General features: G+C 43.3%; 1 protein-coding gene across 3 annotated transcripts in view; it reads right to left on the bottom strand.

Annotated features, from left to right (window-relative positions):
* SULF1 (sulfatase 1) overlaps positions 1 to 17758 on the bottom strand; it is a 176919-nt gene that overhangs the window by 135345 nt on the left and 23816 nt on the right. For all 3 annotated transcript variants that reach the window (XM_050940671.1, XM_050940670.1, XM_050940672.1), the window contains one exon: positions 17192 to 17288. The gene's annotated coding sequence lies outside the window, so the exon portion shown is untranslated. The remainder of the gene's footprint in view (positions 1 to 17191; positions 17289 to 17758) is intronic.

Genomic DNA, 17758 nt, shown 5'->3' with positions numbered 1-17758 from the left:
CTTAATGACAACTTAGAGCCTCTCCCCTAATGAACCTATCAAGAGTGGTTTGGGCTTTTCAGAACACTCCAACAGTTATGGTGGATGTCAGTGGAAATATTCACTTGCATCAGGCTCACAAGACCAGTCCACTAGGGATGAATGCTGAATCAATATGTGGAATCTCAAATCTAATCTTAGACATGCAGGAGCAGTTATTGTAGAATCAGTTACATTGATTTGTACCTCTGTTCAGACACAAAGGATCTACTAATTAAGTGGTGAGACAGAATCTATTCAAAGAGCTCTAAAACCAAAAGAAAACAAAAATCAAGCCCCTCTATTTTTAACTGTCAATCAGTTTTGCACAAAACAAGACTAGAACCCCATTATGAAAGGCAAGAATCTTCTCACTTGGGGATGAAATTCACTCCTGTACAGAGAGCCACGCACAAGTCCTAAAGTGGTGCATAAGTCCTGAGCTAGCCTTATATACAAGGATGAATTTTTGACAACTTCTGAAGATGCAGAGTGCCACAGTTCAAGGCAATTGCACATGTATGCATGAGGGGTCTCTATAGTCCACCAAGGGCACCCACTCCAAGCTTCCAGCTGCTCAGACATCATCTCTCTTGGACAGAAACCTGCATCTCTCCCCCACATGCTGGCACTGATTCTCCTCCATTGTCTCTAGTACTGATGCTGCCTCTCCCAGTCCACTCTCTTGCTCCTGGACTATAGGCAGCTGAGTTTCCAAGTGTATTTTATCCTTCTCCATCTGCAGTTTCTCCAGCTCTGTCAATCTGCCCATAATTCTTGTTGCGTGGTGCCACTGATCCCAATGGTTGCTGCCTCTATCAACTTCTCCCTAGCCTCCCTCCAGAGAGTTGGCTCCAAGATTTCCAGTCTCTCTTTTTGCTATTCCCAAAAAGACTGAGAATTTCTCTGTGCTGTCCCCTTCTATAGTACTGGTTTTCACTGCTATTGGCACTTATGGCAATTCACACTGTCATGGGTCCCACACAGGTTGTCAACATATATGTCAATGCAGGGCTACTCTCCTATATTCCACTTCCATGGACCCTCAAGAGCACCCACTCTAGGCTCCCAGCCCCTCAGCCATCACCTCCCGTGTGCAGAGACTCACACCTCTTCCCTTCTTCCCTAGGGTTTTTCCAGGCTGCACAGTTCCCTGCCTACACTGTGATAATCCGAACATGACCAACTGCCTAAATAGGTCAACATCTACCTTTCATTCTCTTCAAAAGCTATGAAGAGCTGTAACTGCCAACAGTTATGATACTATACAGCCTTTTCTAAGCAAGCATTTTTATTTTTAAGGTGAAAGCATTACAGAGAAAACAAAAACAATAAAAGAACATACACACATACTGATACGCTTACCAGAGATCACTCTTCCCCCTCTCCAACAAGGGCTCTGGTTGGTGTCAGTCCTTCAAACCCCCCAAGGGTTTTGTGATTAGAAGTTCACAACAGCCTTAGATCACAACTAACACAACCATGAGTAGTTCAGTTTTTTCTTTATACAATTTTGGCCTTTGATCTTGGCCTGATGTAACAGTTAATCAGACGACGGAGGTAGCCTCCTCAGGGCATAGTTTAAAACCCTGGGTTATTGCAAAACTGGGTGTGACGAATTTACATTCACATCCTCCTAGAGTTTCCCCAGGCAAACCATTTGATCTTGTTTGTCCCAAAAGTCATTCTTGTCTGACATTGTTCAGTATGAATCAATGAGGCCCACAGTAATATATAACCTTCACATTTAATACGACGGACTCAAAAGATACTTAAACGTAATTCAGTACTTTTTTTCAAGAATATTGCAGGAAATTGCCATATCTGTCAATCTGAGTGCTCTCAAATTTACAGAGTAAAGGCTTCAAACAACCTTAGGAGGTGCTCAGTACCACACAGGACTAGGCCTCTAACTTTTCTTTTTAATATTGTCATTTGGGATGGAGGGACAGAGAGCTGTGTGGTGCTTAGCTGAAGTTGCCTATTACTAGGTTTTAAACCTTTATGCAGCAGCCTTAGTACCTGAATGGCAAGGATACTTAATAAGAACCATAGCAGAGAGATCGGTATATGTAAGTAAGGTATGCAAATATAGCCATACACAAAGATTCAGTTACATTTGAGGCCACCTAGCAGAATAGGAGCCAAGATTAGCCCTTATACATATAATGTACCACTCAAAGTTTTGATGCAATTAGTGTTCATTTCACACATATGCATGCACCTACCTCATTTCTTACACAGTGTTTTATTTCAGAGATGGGTGGATTGGCATAATTTCTGAGCTATTCCCCATCTCATCTCATCCTCAAGAATATATCAAAAAGGCACAAGACCTAAAGAAATATATGATGTACTAAAACAAGCTGTGTCATACACAGAAAAGAATCTCTTTAGATTTGTCAGTGATTATATTTCCTTTTTCGATACACAAGATACTTAATTCACTTCTGCAATAAAGTGAGCCTGGCCTATAAATTTACACATTATTTTCTTTCCTCAATACAATTATATATTAGTTCTGCCAAGCTTTTTATATTTATTTCCTAGTTAAGTAAGAAAAAACAAGCTATTATGGCTCTCTAATGCACTTTGCAGTGGGAGGGGGATGGTTATGTTGATGTTCAAGAACACTGCCATAAATCAGAAATGTAATTATTTATGCAGATGGGGGATGCGTAATACCTTATAAAGAATGGCATCCAGGCAAAACGTAACTACTACTCTGTGAAAATATTATCTTATTAAACCTTTTTCCCTGTGCCATTACAAGCCGTGACAGGTTCCCCTGTGCCACTGCAAGGGGAGGACAGCCACAAATTGTCCTGAGCCTTCTGGTTTCCTTCCTCTAGGACCAAATTTCCACTCCAATCTCAGTTTCTTCTCCTTCCTCTCCCCAGTCAACTGTTCTAAAAAGCGCCGTGTTGGCTCTTAGATTGTTGGTGAAGAGCTAGAGGGGGAAGCTCGTCTGGGACCCGCAGTTCACAGGAACTCTCCCTTTATATCTGCCATGCAAGAGGGGAAATCAGAGGGAGTTCAAATCTTCCGCCCTTCACAGCCTGTGTATGAAGACAATAAGGTAGTAAGAGTGCAGACTGGGAGAGAATGCAAGGGAAAAGGAGAAATAAAACTCTGGCAGAATTTGACAAGGAGTGAAGACAGTAGGAGAGAAAGAGGCCAGTAAGACAAGTGGGAAAAAGAGCAAGTTTGTGTGTAGATAGAGCCTTTCACTGATTTAATTTTGAGTGGGAAAAGGAAAGAAAAGGAAAAGTTGAGAGTCTATGCAGGCAATTTATGCTTACTGGAGTCCTGGTCTTGAATCTTCTCCTGTGGTGAATAGTTTTGGCAGCAGCCCAGGTGTACGGTTGCCAACTTTGGTTGGATGAATTCCTGGAGGTTTCTTCACATGACATTATCTTTGATTAAAGATTAATCTTTAATTCCTGAAGACTCCAGGACAATCCTGGAGGGTTAGCAACCCTTTTCACTGAAACTCCCCTATACTCCAGTGAAGCTGAGCTGGCTTAACATGTGCAGACAAACTTCTATAAAACAGTGACTGGGCAAGCCACATGTATGTATGCATATACAGTCCAATGAAACAGACGTGGGAGAATTGTTTCTGGGTTCTCCTCTGAATTGGTGTTGTATTTTCCCTAGTGCAGTAAGGATTAAAAAACTTGAGGTAGAATTAGCAGTCACTCTATTTATGCACAAACTGTGTGAGTGAGTGTGAGACTTTGCTCAAATCTCGCCTCCTTTTGTTAGCCAGCATATTTCTCTCTACTTACCAAAGTGCATTAACTGTCCTCTCTTCTACTCCCTTAACTCATCCCAAAATTTGGGGGTCTATTTTAGCATGGGGAAGTGCATCTACAGAGTAGCCCTGGCAAACTGGACTTTCTGTCATCTGACTTGTGTGCTAAGATTTGAGCCTTGGCCACACTGCTGAAATTTTATACCTTAGGCAACAGCTATATTTTGCATCATTTAAAAAACTTTTGATGTTTTGTATTATTCTGCCTTCGAGTACTCACATCTCTCTCACTGGCACAGAAGCCAGCATATGTTTTCCCACTCCTTTCTAGAGATTCACAGAATCATAGATGTTATAGAAAAGATCTACTAGACCATCCCGTTTTATCTGGTTGCCAACGCAAAAACTACTCTCTCCTAAACTTTTCATACTGTTTGGTTCACCCTGATTTTGAAAGCTACAAAGGTTTCCAGCACTGTGTTTGGGAAATCCTCCCCACTTTTTCCACTGTGATCCCATGTTTCAGCTACTTGCTAGTTACTATGGCATGTGCGTGTGTGAGACTCTAAAAAATAAATAAATAAATCTATGCTAGTTTCTAGTCCTCTGCTAGCTTCCATGGAATCTTCATAGGAGGCTGTTTCTCCCCAGCCCAGGAAGGACTGACACCACACCCAGAGGCTGGAACACCATGTTACACAAGCACTAAGGAGCATGACACATCCACATATAGGGAGTCTGGCATCCAGTCAGTGTGGATGAGCAAATCTGGTTCATGAAAGGACAGGAAATGTGAGCTAGCTCATGACATCAGGGCTCAAAAGCCCATTGGGCATTGTGACACGCAGATAAAAAAACTGCTGCTCTAATAACATGCCAGTTGCTAAAATGTAAACTGTTGTGCTCCCAGAGACTTTGATGAGAACACAGCCTTCCTTCTGAATACACATCATTGCTAGGACATGCAGGGAGAACCAAATTCTGCTCATTAATGATTGACATCCACCCTTTATAGAAGGCTGTAGAGCCTCCATCTGAGGATCTGAACACATTTTACAAACATTAATGATTATGCCCCACAGCAGCATAATATGGATAGTAAACCTTAGTGCCATTAAGTGACTTGCCGAAGGTCACACAACAAGCCTGACAAATCTAGGAAAACAATACATTACTGTGCAGTTATGCTGAACTCCAATTCTAAATTTTCGCCATTTGACCAGTCCTCCTTTCTTAGGACAGGAATACAAGAGAAGATTTCAGATGTAAGATTAGGACAGTTCTGCTGTCATTTTGTTCTAAATGGAGTTGTAAGTGAAGTTCAGCTTGCCATTCCCAAACATTTTCAAGCAAAAATGAATTAAAAGAAAAACTGGAGGTATTTTGAGAGAGAGAGAGAGAGAGCGCTTTCCAATTCATTTTATGATCAATAAGAAGTCTACTGGTTAGGTAACGTCAGCTTCAAAATTGCTTGCTATTTAGCTACAGGCATAAAAAGTCCTTTGAGAGGTCTGAGTTAAATGAAGTTATAGATCTGAGACTAGGTGTTAATAATTCCCTCTACTGCATGTTCAAAGGCATAGAGCCTCTCAGGCAGATGCTGCCGTTTGCCAGCTTCATTGAATGAATGCTAGAAACATCCTGATCTACTCTTAAACAGAGAAACAGCTTGTCATGACTTGCACTGTCAGTGTCCGAAAACATGCGACCTTTGTCACAAGTGAATGGCACCTAATAGTCCAAAGGTACGTTAAATGAGTTGAACGCAGAGCTAGTCTGACACCAATATTAATTCAGGTCTTGAGGATTCAGTAGAATCGTGATTTTTTCTGGTAGTTCAGAGCAGCTCAAACACCCCATTTTACAGAAGCAACTTCAAGTTCACGCATCTAAGGGAAATACTCATTATTTAAATAGCAAAAATAAGTTTTTAATACTTTTTGCTCGTTAGTCCTGTAATGCTAATACAGCTAGACGGGGCGGCTCTAGCTTTTTTGCTTCCCCAAGCACGGCAGGCAGGCTGCCTTCAGCGGCTTGCCTGCGGGAGATCCCCGGTCCCGCAGATTTGGCGGCTTGCCTACAGGCAGTCCGCCGGTCCCCCGCCTTCGGTGTACCCGCCGCCGAATTGCCGTCGAATCCGCGGGACCGGTGGACCTCCCACAGGCAAGCCACCGAAGGCTGCCTGACTGCCGCCCTCCCAGGGACTGGCAGGGTGCCCTCCGCGGCTTGCTGCCCCAGGCACATGCTTGGAGCGCTGGTGCCTGGAGCCGCCGCTGCAGCTAGAAGAGAACAAGCTGGATTTTAGTCCATCTTGTGTATCAGCTAAACTGTTTGACGTTCCAGTCTGATACACCAAAACAAAGCCACCAAAGGCAAGGGGATTGCACAGCTATCTCTGTGGGCACAATGTAAACATAATGGAGTCGCATGGGGAAACTGAGTGCCTAATTTAGCTTGCAGTACCTTTAATACAGGAGGTGTGCAAGATGGAAGCTCAGTTTGACTCTCAGAGCCTTGGCAAAGTTTGCATTTAGAAGATTTATCTGTGTACTCGTAAACTGAGCACATCTGACACGGAAGTTGATGAGACACAACAAACAGAGAACCCCACACAGTGACTTTTCCAGAGTAGATCCATATTTTAATAATAATAATACAAAACCCACCAAAGAGTAACAGAATAGCTCAGTAAGCCTGGAGTTCTTTCTGGGATGAAAAAGATTGTATACTCCCTCTCATCTTCTCCTTTCTTTGTGCCCACCCAACTCTTGGACCCTCTTTATCCCTTCCCTCTCCCACTGGGAACTCACTTCTTCCCATTCTGAGACATATTCCCTGCAGCCCTCCTCAAGCCAACAGCTAGCTCTCTGCTGCTCTCCCATTATAACAGTCTGCCAAGTCTTTAGCTCTGCACCACTTCCCCTTGATGCTGTCTGACCTGAATAGGTTGAGATACAGCCTGTATACGGGGAAAGAGGTTTCTCTCCAGGTGTTAGGCAGGTCATTTCTGGACTTTTTCATCCCAAGAGCTAGCCCATCTCTCTTTCTCCCTCCCACACCACCTCCTAGCAGCCATGGAAAGCCTGAATAATTGCCAGTTCTTAAAGCGTCAAACACTTATCCTGTTTCCTACAGATTAAAAATTCGTGCAAATGATCAAGCCAAGTACACTGAGTATAAGGGCCTTCTGCCAACATCAATTCAGTGCAAATCAGACAAACATAACCCCTCAAGAATATTAGGTATAGTCTCAACATAAGGTTCTACAAACACCCACCTACCTTGCTTTCATATGGTTTGTGGTCACTAATTGTAATGTTAATAAGTCAATCCAAAATGTGGCCCAAATACAATATCTGCTTTCTAATAGTTTCTCCCAATCATGTCCTTTTTTGGTTCTAGGCACATTAGCAATAGTTATTTGTAGTTCTGCATTTTCACTAACAGGTGGTGCTCACAGTTTCTTCCTATGTTTCTGTTTAGTTCAGGAAACACATTATGGGGAGGGTCTATTTAAATAGAAGGTACTGTTAGGGTTGCCAGGTGTCTGGTGTTCAACTGGAACACAGGTCAAAAAGAGACCCGGGCAGCTCTGGTCAGCATTGCTGACCAGGCCATTAAAAGTCCAGTTGGTGACGCAGCGAGGCTGGCAGGCTCCCTACTGGCTCCCGGGTAGGGACCAGCTTGATCCGCAAGCTCCTAGGCAGAGGGGCAGCCAGGGGGTCTTGGCACGCTGTCCCCACCCACAGGCACCACCCCAAGTGCTAGCTCCGCAGCTCCAATTGGCCAGGAACCACAGCCAATAGGAGCTGTGGGAGCAGTGCCTATGGGCAGGGACAGTGCACCAAGTCCCCTCAGCTGCCTCTCCGCCTAAGAGCCAGAGGGACATGTCACTGTTTCCTGGGAGCTGCCTGAGGTCAGCACCTCTGGGAGCTCTCACTCCAAACCCCCTTACGCACCCCAACTCCCTGTCCTAGCCTTGAGCCTCCTTCCATACTCCAAATCCTTTGACCCTAGCCTCTCCCCAGAGCCTGCAACCCCAGCTAAAGCCCTCAGCCCTTCCCATACCCCCTGGCCCCAGCCATGTGAAAATGAGTGAGTGAATGCGGGTGCGGGAGAACAAGCAACAGAGGGAGGGAGGATGGATTGAGTGGGCTGTGGGACCTCGGCAAAGGGACAGAGCAGGGGCCTTGAGATTTGGCTTTCTGCAATTAGAAGCTTGGCAACCCTAGGTACTGTTAATATTAACAAAATGTTTGTGAAAGAATCTAAAGAAGCCTGTGAGGGATGCTTTCATTCCAGTAACAACTGAAGTGTCATCACATCTTTATTTGCTTTCAATTAGCTGCATGGTTGAACTTACTCATGGTTCTGGCTGTTTATAAATATAGAGCTAATAGTTATCAGGTCTTGCTTTGTTAATCAACAGTTACATTTTATTGCTGTAATAATCTTACTTTACAATTTTACAACCCCTTTCATTCCAAAGAGTACTGTGCAAGCTACAGGCCTGGTGATATGAGGTGCTAAGCATACCTTTTCTGGGAGTTATGGGTGCTCTGTAGCTTGAAAGACCAGGCCCTCTATATAAACAGTACCCCAGTCATCCCAAGGGTTGATGGAGGCAGTCTGTTATCTATCCAAGGTTTTGATATAACCCCCATTATCATAAGGTCTGAGGTGCTTCCTAATTGTTAGTATAGTCATCCACACAATACCCTTGTGAGGTAGCAGAATACTATTACCTCTAGGCAAAGAGAGGCTAAGTGCCCAAGACGACACAGGAAGCTGTGGTGAAGGGAACTGAACTCTGCTCTTTCAAGTCATATGCTTGTGCCCTAACCACTGGACCATCCTTCCTCTCAGTAGTATACCATGGAGTATAAACTGAGGGGCACATGGGGTGAGTGTGTCACTAACTTGGTTAATTGGTATTAACGATCATCTCTCCTAATACAAGTATCAGAGGGGTAGTTGTGTTAGTCTGGATCTGTGACAGCAGCAAAGAGTCCTGTAGCACCGTACAGATTAACAGACGTATTGGAGCATGAGCTTTCGTGGGTGCATCCGACGAAGTGGGTATTCACCCAAGAAAGCTCATGCTCCAATACATCTGTTAGCCTACACGGTGCCACAGGACTCTTCGCTTCTCTTAATACATACATTTCAACAATGGATAGACCCGTAAATCTAGTTGTAACTCCTATCCTCTTAACCGTCAAATGAAAAAGTAAGAGCATAATGTGGTTAATTTTTCCCCAGAAGGAATGTTTTCCTCACTTCCAACATTTTTTCAGGTGAAGAAATGTACTTTAAACTGAATACGAAGGGACTGTATATCTGACATCCAAAACTCAGACCTCCCAAACTGTCTAATATCTCATCTTGATTCAGAAAACAGTCCACTTCCTCTTAGGCCTGGTCAACACTATGCATTTAAACCAATTTCAGCAGCATTAAACCAATTTAACGCTGTACCCGTCCACACTACGAGGCCCTTTATATCGATAAAAAGGGCTCTTTAAATCGGTTTCTGTACTCCTCCCCGACGAGAGGAGCAGCGCTAAAATCGGTATTACCATATCGGATTAGGGTTAGTGTGGCCGCAAATCGATGGTTTTGGCCTCCGGGCGGTATCCCACAGTGCACCACTGTAACCGCTCTGGACAGCAATCTCAGCTCGGATGCAGTGGCCAGGTAAACAGGAAAAGCCCCGCGAAATTTTGATTTTCATTTCCTGTTTGCCCAGCGTGGAACTCTGATCAGCACGGGTGGCAATGCAGTCCCAAATCCAAAAAGAGCTCCAGCATGGACCGTATGGGAGATACTGAATCCGATTGCTGTATAGGGAGACAAATCTGTTTTATCAAAGCTCCGTTACAGAAGACGAAATGCCAAAGCGTTTGAAAAAAAAATCTACAGGCTACACAGTGCTGCGTGACAAGCGTAATGGGAACCCAGAGACTCAAATGGACGCTCATGGAGGGAGGGAGGGGTACTGAGGACTCCAGCTATCTCACAGTCCCCAGCAGTCTCCGAAAAGTATTTGCATTCTTGGCTGAACTCTCAATGCCTATAGGTTCAAACACATTGTCCGGCGTGGTTCAGGGAATAGCTCGTCAATTTATTGCCCCCCCCCCAGGTGAAAGAAAAGGGAAAGAAATCGTTTCTTGACTTCTTTCAATGTCATCCTATGTCTACTGAATGCTGCTGGTAGACGCGATGCTGCAGCAGTGAAGAGAAGTATCCGCTCCTATCCCCTCCCTGGTGGCAGACGGTGCAGTAGGACTGGTAACCGTCCTTCTTATCAACCCGTGAGTGCTCCTGGCTGGCTTCAGGTGAGGCTGGCCGGGGGCGCCTGGGTGAAAATAGGAATGACTCCCGGTCATTCCCAGTAGATGGTACAGAACGGCTGGTAACCGTCTTCATCATAGCAACTGGGGGCTGAGCTTCAATCAACCCCCTCCCTTTCATGTGAAAAGAAAAGATTCTGTACTGCCTGGACTATCATAGCAGTGGGATGCTGGGCTTCTCTCCCCCACACTGCTTAATGTCCTGCCTGGACTATCATAGCACCGGGAGGATGCCTCCCCCTCATTTTATGTCACTAAAACCTCAGTGTTATGGGGGGGACACTGCCACGGTAGCCCAGGAAGGTTGGGGGAGAAGGGAAGCAACAGGTGGGGTTGTTGCAGGGGCACCCTCTGTGAATGGCATGTAGCTCATCATTTCTGTGGGATCTGATACAGAGCAGCTGTACTCTCTGATACACTGCTTCTCTAGTACATTTGCCCCATATTCTAGGCAGGACTGACTCTATTTTTAGAAACCATAAAGGAGGGATTGACTCAGGGAGTCATTCCCAGTTTTGCTTTTGCGCCCCCTTCCGATCTCAGCCAGGGGCACCCATGATAGCAGCAGACAGCACAGAAGGACAGATAACCGTTATCTCATTGCCAAATTACACTGGCAGAAGACGGTACAGAACGACTGGTAACCATCTCTGCTATCATGCAAAAGCAAATGAATGCTGCTGTGTAGCGCTGGAGTATCGCCTCTGTCCACGGCATCCAGTACACATATGATGACTAAAAAAAAAGCTGAATAGGCTCCATGGTTGCTGTGCTATGGCGTCTGCCAGGGCAATCCAGGGAAAAAAGGCGCGAAATGATTGTCTGCTGTTGCTTTCCCGGAGGAAGGAATGACTGACGACATTTACCCAGAACCACCTGCGACGATGATTTTTGCCCCATCAGCCACTGGGCTCTCAACCCAGAATTCTAAGGGGCGGGGGAGACTGCGGGAACTATGGGATAGCTATGGAATAGCTACCCACAGTGCAACGCTCCGGAAATTGACGCTAGCCTAGGACCATGGACGCAACCGCCGAATTAATGTGCTTAGTGTGGCCGCGTGCACTCGACTTTATATAATCTGTTTTATAAAACCGGTTTATGTAAAATCGGAATAATCCTGTAGTGTAGACGTACCCTTAGGGAACAAAAGACTGCCAACCTGGTGTGACAAGGAGCAGAGCAATGTTGTTCCAGATGGTGAATTCTAAGGGAGATACATATATGACAATATTTCCTTAGTCACTCTTTTCAGCCCCAATTCAGTAAAACATTTAATTATTGAAGTCAATATGACACGAGCACATACTTAAAAATAGGGCATACCTTTAAGGGCTTTCCCAAATGCGAATGGATGTAAGTGATTTACTGAATCAGAACCATACACCACTTTCCCCAACCACCTAACAACATCCCCCAAGTAAACGTGTTAGTACTGGTTGAGCTAATCTTACACACCTATTTATAATGAAAACATTACTAACCATAACAGGGTAAACTGCCTCCTGAACACCCGCTTGTGACCAGAGGCCATTCTGTAGCACCCTGCTTCTGTTTCCCCTCTCTTTAGGCCCCTTAAGAACTGCACACCCTCAGTCCAAAGGTAATTTAAACACTGCCCTTCTAGGGTCCAATTTATTCAGTCCTCTGGGTACACACTGGCCCTCCACACCCCAACCTCAGCTCAGTTTCTTTTGCTCCCTTAGAGAGCTCCCAGCCCTCCTTCCCAGAGCTGGGTCCCAATTCAGTCACCACTCCAAAGCTCTACCTGGCTGGAGATCACTCTTCTGACTCTGAGTTCCAAACTCTCCTGGTGTTAAGGCATGAAGAAGATCCTAGCAGGCTACTCCCAGCCCTCCTACCTGGGGCAACTCCCCTGGTCTCTATAGACTTCACCACATCTTCACCTTCATCTTCCCCTCTTAAAGCTTCCTGCTGTTCTTATAAAGCTCACCTGTTCTCCATTACATGACTTTTATTTCCCCTACCTGAGGAGGTGAGTTAAACTTGTCACAGGTGAACTGCGGCTCATTTCCCTTAGGGAACCAGCAACCCTCTGACACATTTTGAACTTTACTGTGTCTGAACAATCATGTATAGGCTGCGGTTTTTGCTTTGGGCTTGACTGTTTTTTCATTCTGGTTTTAATACAGAAACTGGGAAAGGTATTTCATTTTCAGGATTTTTTCCCCATGCCCTGAACGTATTGTTCTAATCCTAATGATGTTATAGCAGTGGTCTCCAACACGGTGGCCGCGGGGGCCTCTTAATGCGCTTGCATCCTGGACCCCGGGAGAGCACCCACCGAAATGCCGACATTTCGGCAGCGACGCCTCTCGATGACGCCGCTTGTGGCCAACAAGGGATGTCTTCGAGAGGCATCACTCCTGAATTTTGGCGGAGGCGCCCCTCGATGACACCGCTTGCCAATGGTAAGCGGCGTCATTGAGAGGCGTCGCAGCCAAAATGCCGCCGAAATTCGGTGGCATTTCAGTGGCTGCTCCACCGCCGCAGTGATCCTTCGGCTGGCGCCTGCCAGCCGAAAAGGCTGGAGACCACTGTGTTATAGGGTTCCTTCCTTATAAGACATTTTGAATTTTTGCCAAAAAAAAAAAAAGGACACCTTTGGATCAAGTTTCTGGTGGTAGAAACGTGGCTGGAAAACAAACAAAAACAAAAAACTGCATTCTTCTTACACACTGATTTAAAAGGTAATATGGAAGAGGCTGTAGGGAAAATGGACACAGGCAATCTTGCAAAATCCATTTCTCCAAGCATTCTCTAAAACCTATTTTAAAAGTGTTTATCTGACCACATCTATTTTTAATTCTGATGCCACTTCATAGTAGCAATTCCCTACCAAGGCACAATAATGCAGCTGACACTGGCTGGGCAGGGAGTGACTTAGTTAATATGGTAGCTACAACATAAATACAGGAAAAGTTTCATAAATAGTTCCAGGAGACTCACATTTAGAATCCTTCATCTTGAAATCATGACATAACTATCATTAGAGCTAAATGTCAAGCATAGATTTTCAAAAAAGTCTGAGTATAACATAACATGCAAAAATGTGCATATTTGGATGCATAAATTACATGCACAATTACAGTAAGTTTACATGCACATCCAACTAGGAGCAATTATTACTACACACACAATTTCTGTGCACTAATGCAAACATATTTCTGAAAAATATGGTTTCAAGTGTTAAATTCTGCTTATAGTAGTTAATTGATGTTGGTTATTGGAACATCAGTGAGTAATGTATCAGAAAATCTAACTTGGAGACAAAAAGTATTATTAATAAATTATATACATTAGAGACATAATATTTAAGACTCAAGTAAAAAAACTGTCTCTTCCCCTTTTTTGGCACACTCCACTTGTTTCAACTGTAGCTTAAATGACAACTCTTCATTTCATAACAAACTTTCTGAAGACATTCCTGATGTCCTGCATGAATATGGATTACATTTGTGCTTACTTCATACTGAGCATATGAGATAGTTTCTTTATAAGAGTTACCATGAATTTAAATCTGTGGGAAAACAAGCACTTTCTTGAAATGTTTCTCACCACTAATAAATTATAGTTAATGATGGATGAATCTTCAAAGATTCAGGTCAGATAAGCACTGCAAAGTTCAGATGTTTATCCAAAAATGTTCTAAATATGTAAACTTTTTGGATCTGCAGAAATGGGCTAGAAGCCATCCAATAAGACACTTTCAGGATATATATGGTATTTTTTGCTTCTGGTCAGGTTGGAAACATCATGAAAACTATCATTCACATTATTTTGTAACTTCTGCTTCTGGGCAGAACTAAGAAGTATAGAAGTTCACAAAAAAAAGTTAAGAGTTTTCAGATTTCGAAAAGAACTTGGTTTAAGTTTGTCTCAAGTTTTGAGAAGATTTGAGACAGCTTGTTCTTTGATCCAAACTGGTCATCTATCTCTTATTACACATTGACGCAAAAAGCAGGACTTGAAATTTTGGATCCATATCTTTACAGTCTTTAAATCTCAGGTCTATCTCTACTAATTATTGATTGATAAGGTTTCACCTGCCTTTGTCCTTGGGGTATTATAAAGTGCTTTCATCCGGCTCTAGGAATTTTGCCACTCTAAACACGGCAGGCAGGCTGCCTTCTGCGGCTTGCCTGCGGAAGGTCCGCCGAAACCGCAGGACCAGTGGACCTTCCACAGGCAAACCGCGGAGGCACCCTGCCTGCCACCCTCACAGCGCCGGCAGAGCACCCCCTGTAGCTTGCCGCCCCAAGCACGTGCTTGGCGTGCTGGGGCCTGGAGCTGCCCCTGCTTTCATCACTGTGATCAACAATCAGTAGTTTTCATTATTGCCCAAATAATGAGTAAAAGCAATTTAGGTATATTTATATGGACGAGAACGCTCAAACTTCTTCTTGAATAACAGTTCTGCTTTAAGAAAGGACAAGATGCTGTGTTTGTTATTTGGCAAGGTGACAGAGAAGTGCAAGAGTACAAAAAGGATAGCTTCTGGGCTTCTGCAGACCTTGAAAAGACATACAGTAAAGTGGATAGAAGTATGCTCACACCAGTGCTGAGAAAATATGGAGAGGGTTTAATAACTATGGTGAATGAACTACCATAGATCATCTAAAACAGTGATCTGAACATATTTTGCAGTGACAAGGCCCTCTGAATTGGAAGTCGGACTGCAGTCCATTGCTGTTTATCATATTGATGGACTACGTCAACAGGAACTACCCAATGAGAAAAGGTGAGAAGCTGTTATATGCAGCCGACAGAGCGTCCCCAAAAGAAGACCTTGAGGAAATAGTAAACCAGTGGTGTGGTCAACTAAGCAGGCACGGGATGAAAATGAACATGACTAATATTTAGGTCATGTGGATCAGTAGAGGTGTGACAGGGAAACTACATACAGACATTAACGGAGTATAACTAAACCAGACCGGCCAGTTCAAATGCCTTGGTGGCTGGGTTATGAGAGATGGCAAACTTGAAAGTGAGATACAGCCCAAACTGGGGAGTGTTAGAAGAGTGTGGAATAACATCTCAAGAGTTGTGTATGACAAGCATATCCCACTGAGACTGAAAGGCCAGGGCAAAGAGACAGCAGGTTCAATGCCTGCAGGTGTTTAAAGTGAGATGTCTTAGCGGAATAAAGAGTCACGCAAAGGGAGAGATTGTGAAATGAGAGCATTATGACAGAAGTCAAAATTAGCAATGTGGCTGACAAAATGCAGGAAGTACAGTTTTGCTGGTTTGGACACAGAGGATGAAGGAAGAGAACCTAGGGAAGTAGCATGACAGAAAAGGATGGTTGGAAACTGAAACTGAGGAAATCTGAGGAAGTGATGGATTGCATCAAAGAAAATGGTAAGCAAGTCAACCTTTGTGCTACTTTGGACAGGTGAAGATGGCAGATGCTTGCATGATGACCCAACGTCAAGTGATGCGGGAGGGAGGAGGAGGAGCAGGAGAAGATGTAGTATATGGGAGAGACCATTTAAATAACACACACACACACACACACACACACACACACACACACACAACCATTGTCAAAACCTAAAGCCTCTCCAGTTGTTGTGGAGCAGCCCTTATGATATTCTATTATGGAAGCCATCTCTTTATTTAAAAATAACAATGTATTCATAGCAAGATGATGGTGAAATACTTTTCACTCTAATGGTAACTAAGGACAATGGCAAACAGCAGCTACTAAAGCTAGATATTTTATCATCAGGGCTGAATAACTTGCATCCAAGAGTTTTAAAAGAACTGATCAAGGAGCTCTGAACTACTAATGTTGATTTTCAGTAAGTCTTGGAATGCTAGGGAAGTTTCAGAGGATTGGAAGAAAGCTAATGTTGTGCTTATATTTAAAGAGGGCAAATTGAGGTAATTATAGACCCTATGAAAATAATGGGAGGTTCAAGAAACAGATCTGAAAGTTGACCTTGAGCCTATTGCTGTAATAAACAGTGGTGAGACAGAAAAACTAAAGATAGGGTTAGTGAATGAACGCGCTCACTAGCTTTATCCCTCGGCAAATATTGGACTTAAATACAACTGAGGTCTCATGTAAAGTACATTTGATTCCTCCTAACTGCCTTTCATTACTAGCGATGTTTCAATTTTAGACACACATTTATTTCTAACCCTCATAAACTTGCTATTATGTCACATATATTTGAATTATTATTTCTAGTGAAATAATCTGCGTGTAAATAAGGTGACAGGAAATGTTATTGATGCTGAAGAAATGAATCTCAGACCATGTTAAGCTTGTTGCATTATATCCTGTGATTTCCATTGTATGACACAGTCTCAAAATGTGTTCTGCTTTTTGACTTTGGGAGGTTGAGAAGTAAGATTTGATTGTCTCTTCCTAGTTCCTTAATGCATATTTTCCCACATTACAAAACCACCAGGCAATTTGCTGTACTAGGCAAAATCTGCCTCACAGTTATCCAGGACTTGAAATAGACAATACTGCAAATCTTGTCTGAGCTGCACTGGCAGAACTATATGAGACAGCTCACATAGGACTTGCCTGCACTATGGCCAGCTGAATGCAGTGATATTAGCTTCTTGCTTTCATGATCACTGACTTCACAGAAACTGGAAAAAACAAAGCATTACTTTTGTTTGGTATACATCTTTTCTTTCAGAAAAAAATCCCGTATATTTTGCCATGACTATCCTTGGCCTTCAAAAAATGAAATATGTCTTTTTCATAAGGACTAGAGAGGGATACATTTTGGTCACATGTTATTTTTGAACAAAAGAAATAATTTTGTGATGTCTTGAAAATAATGTTAATAGTAGCAAAATATGGATTGCTCAGCTATCTTGTGTAATCATTTACAGATTCACTATAGCTTTAAGGGTCCTTGAGAATTAATCTTTAAACCTCTAAAGTTTGACAGGATGGAACCTACAGATGATTTACTACAGTTTAATTATTGACCTAACTGAATACCTAGGCTGTGCTGCAAATGCTTGTGGCATGGATGGTTTAATTAATTACTGGTTAAGTGTTTAATTTCTGTACCTTTGAAGATTTTCTGCTGCTAATGTGATGTAGTTAATTTTCATAGCATTAATAGAAGACTTTATGCCTTGTCCAGTGCATTTATTACATTCAAGACCTGAAAAGAGGGAAAAATTAGTTAATATTGCAAGCTGCTGTGTATTATACATTTTAGTATCAGAGGGGTAGCCGTGTTAGTCTGGATCTGTAAAAGCAGCAAAGAGTCCTGTGGCACCTTGTAGACTAACAGACATTTTGCAGCATGAGCTTTCGTGGGTGAATACCCACTTTGTCGGATGCATGCAGTGGAAATTTCCAGGGGCAGGTATATATATGCAAGCAAGAAGCAGGCTAGAGATAACGAGGTTAGCTCAATCAGGGACGATGAGGCCCTCTTCTAGCAGCTGAGGTGTGAAAACCAAGGGAGGAGAAACTGGTTTTGTAGTTGGAACTACATATATATGGGTATATATGGGTATTCACCCAAGAAAGCTCATGCTCCAAAAGTCTGTTAGTCTATAAGGTGCCACAGGACTCTTTGCTGCTTATACATTTTAATTATCTCACAGGCCCCATTCATACTGAACT

The sequence above is a fragment of the Gopherus flavomarginatus genome, chromosome 2 (assembly GCF_025201925.1).
Source record: "Gopherus flavomarginatus isolate rGopFla2 chromosome 2, rGopFla2.mat.asm, whole genome shotgun sequence".
Lineage (NCBI taxonomy): Eukaryota > Metazoa > Chordata > Testudines > Testudinidae > Gopherus > Gopherus flavomarginatus.
The sequence above is the reverse complement of the archived record's forward strand: the minus strand, read 5'-3'. Positions and strand labels throughout refer to the sequence as shown.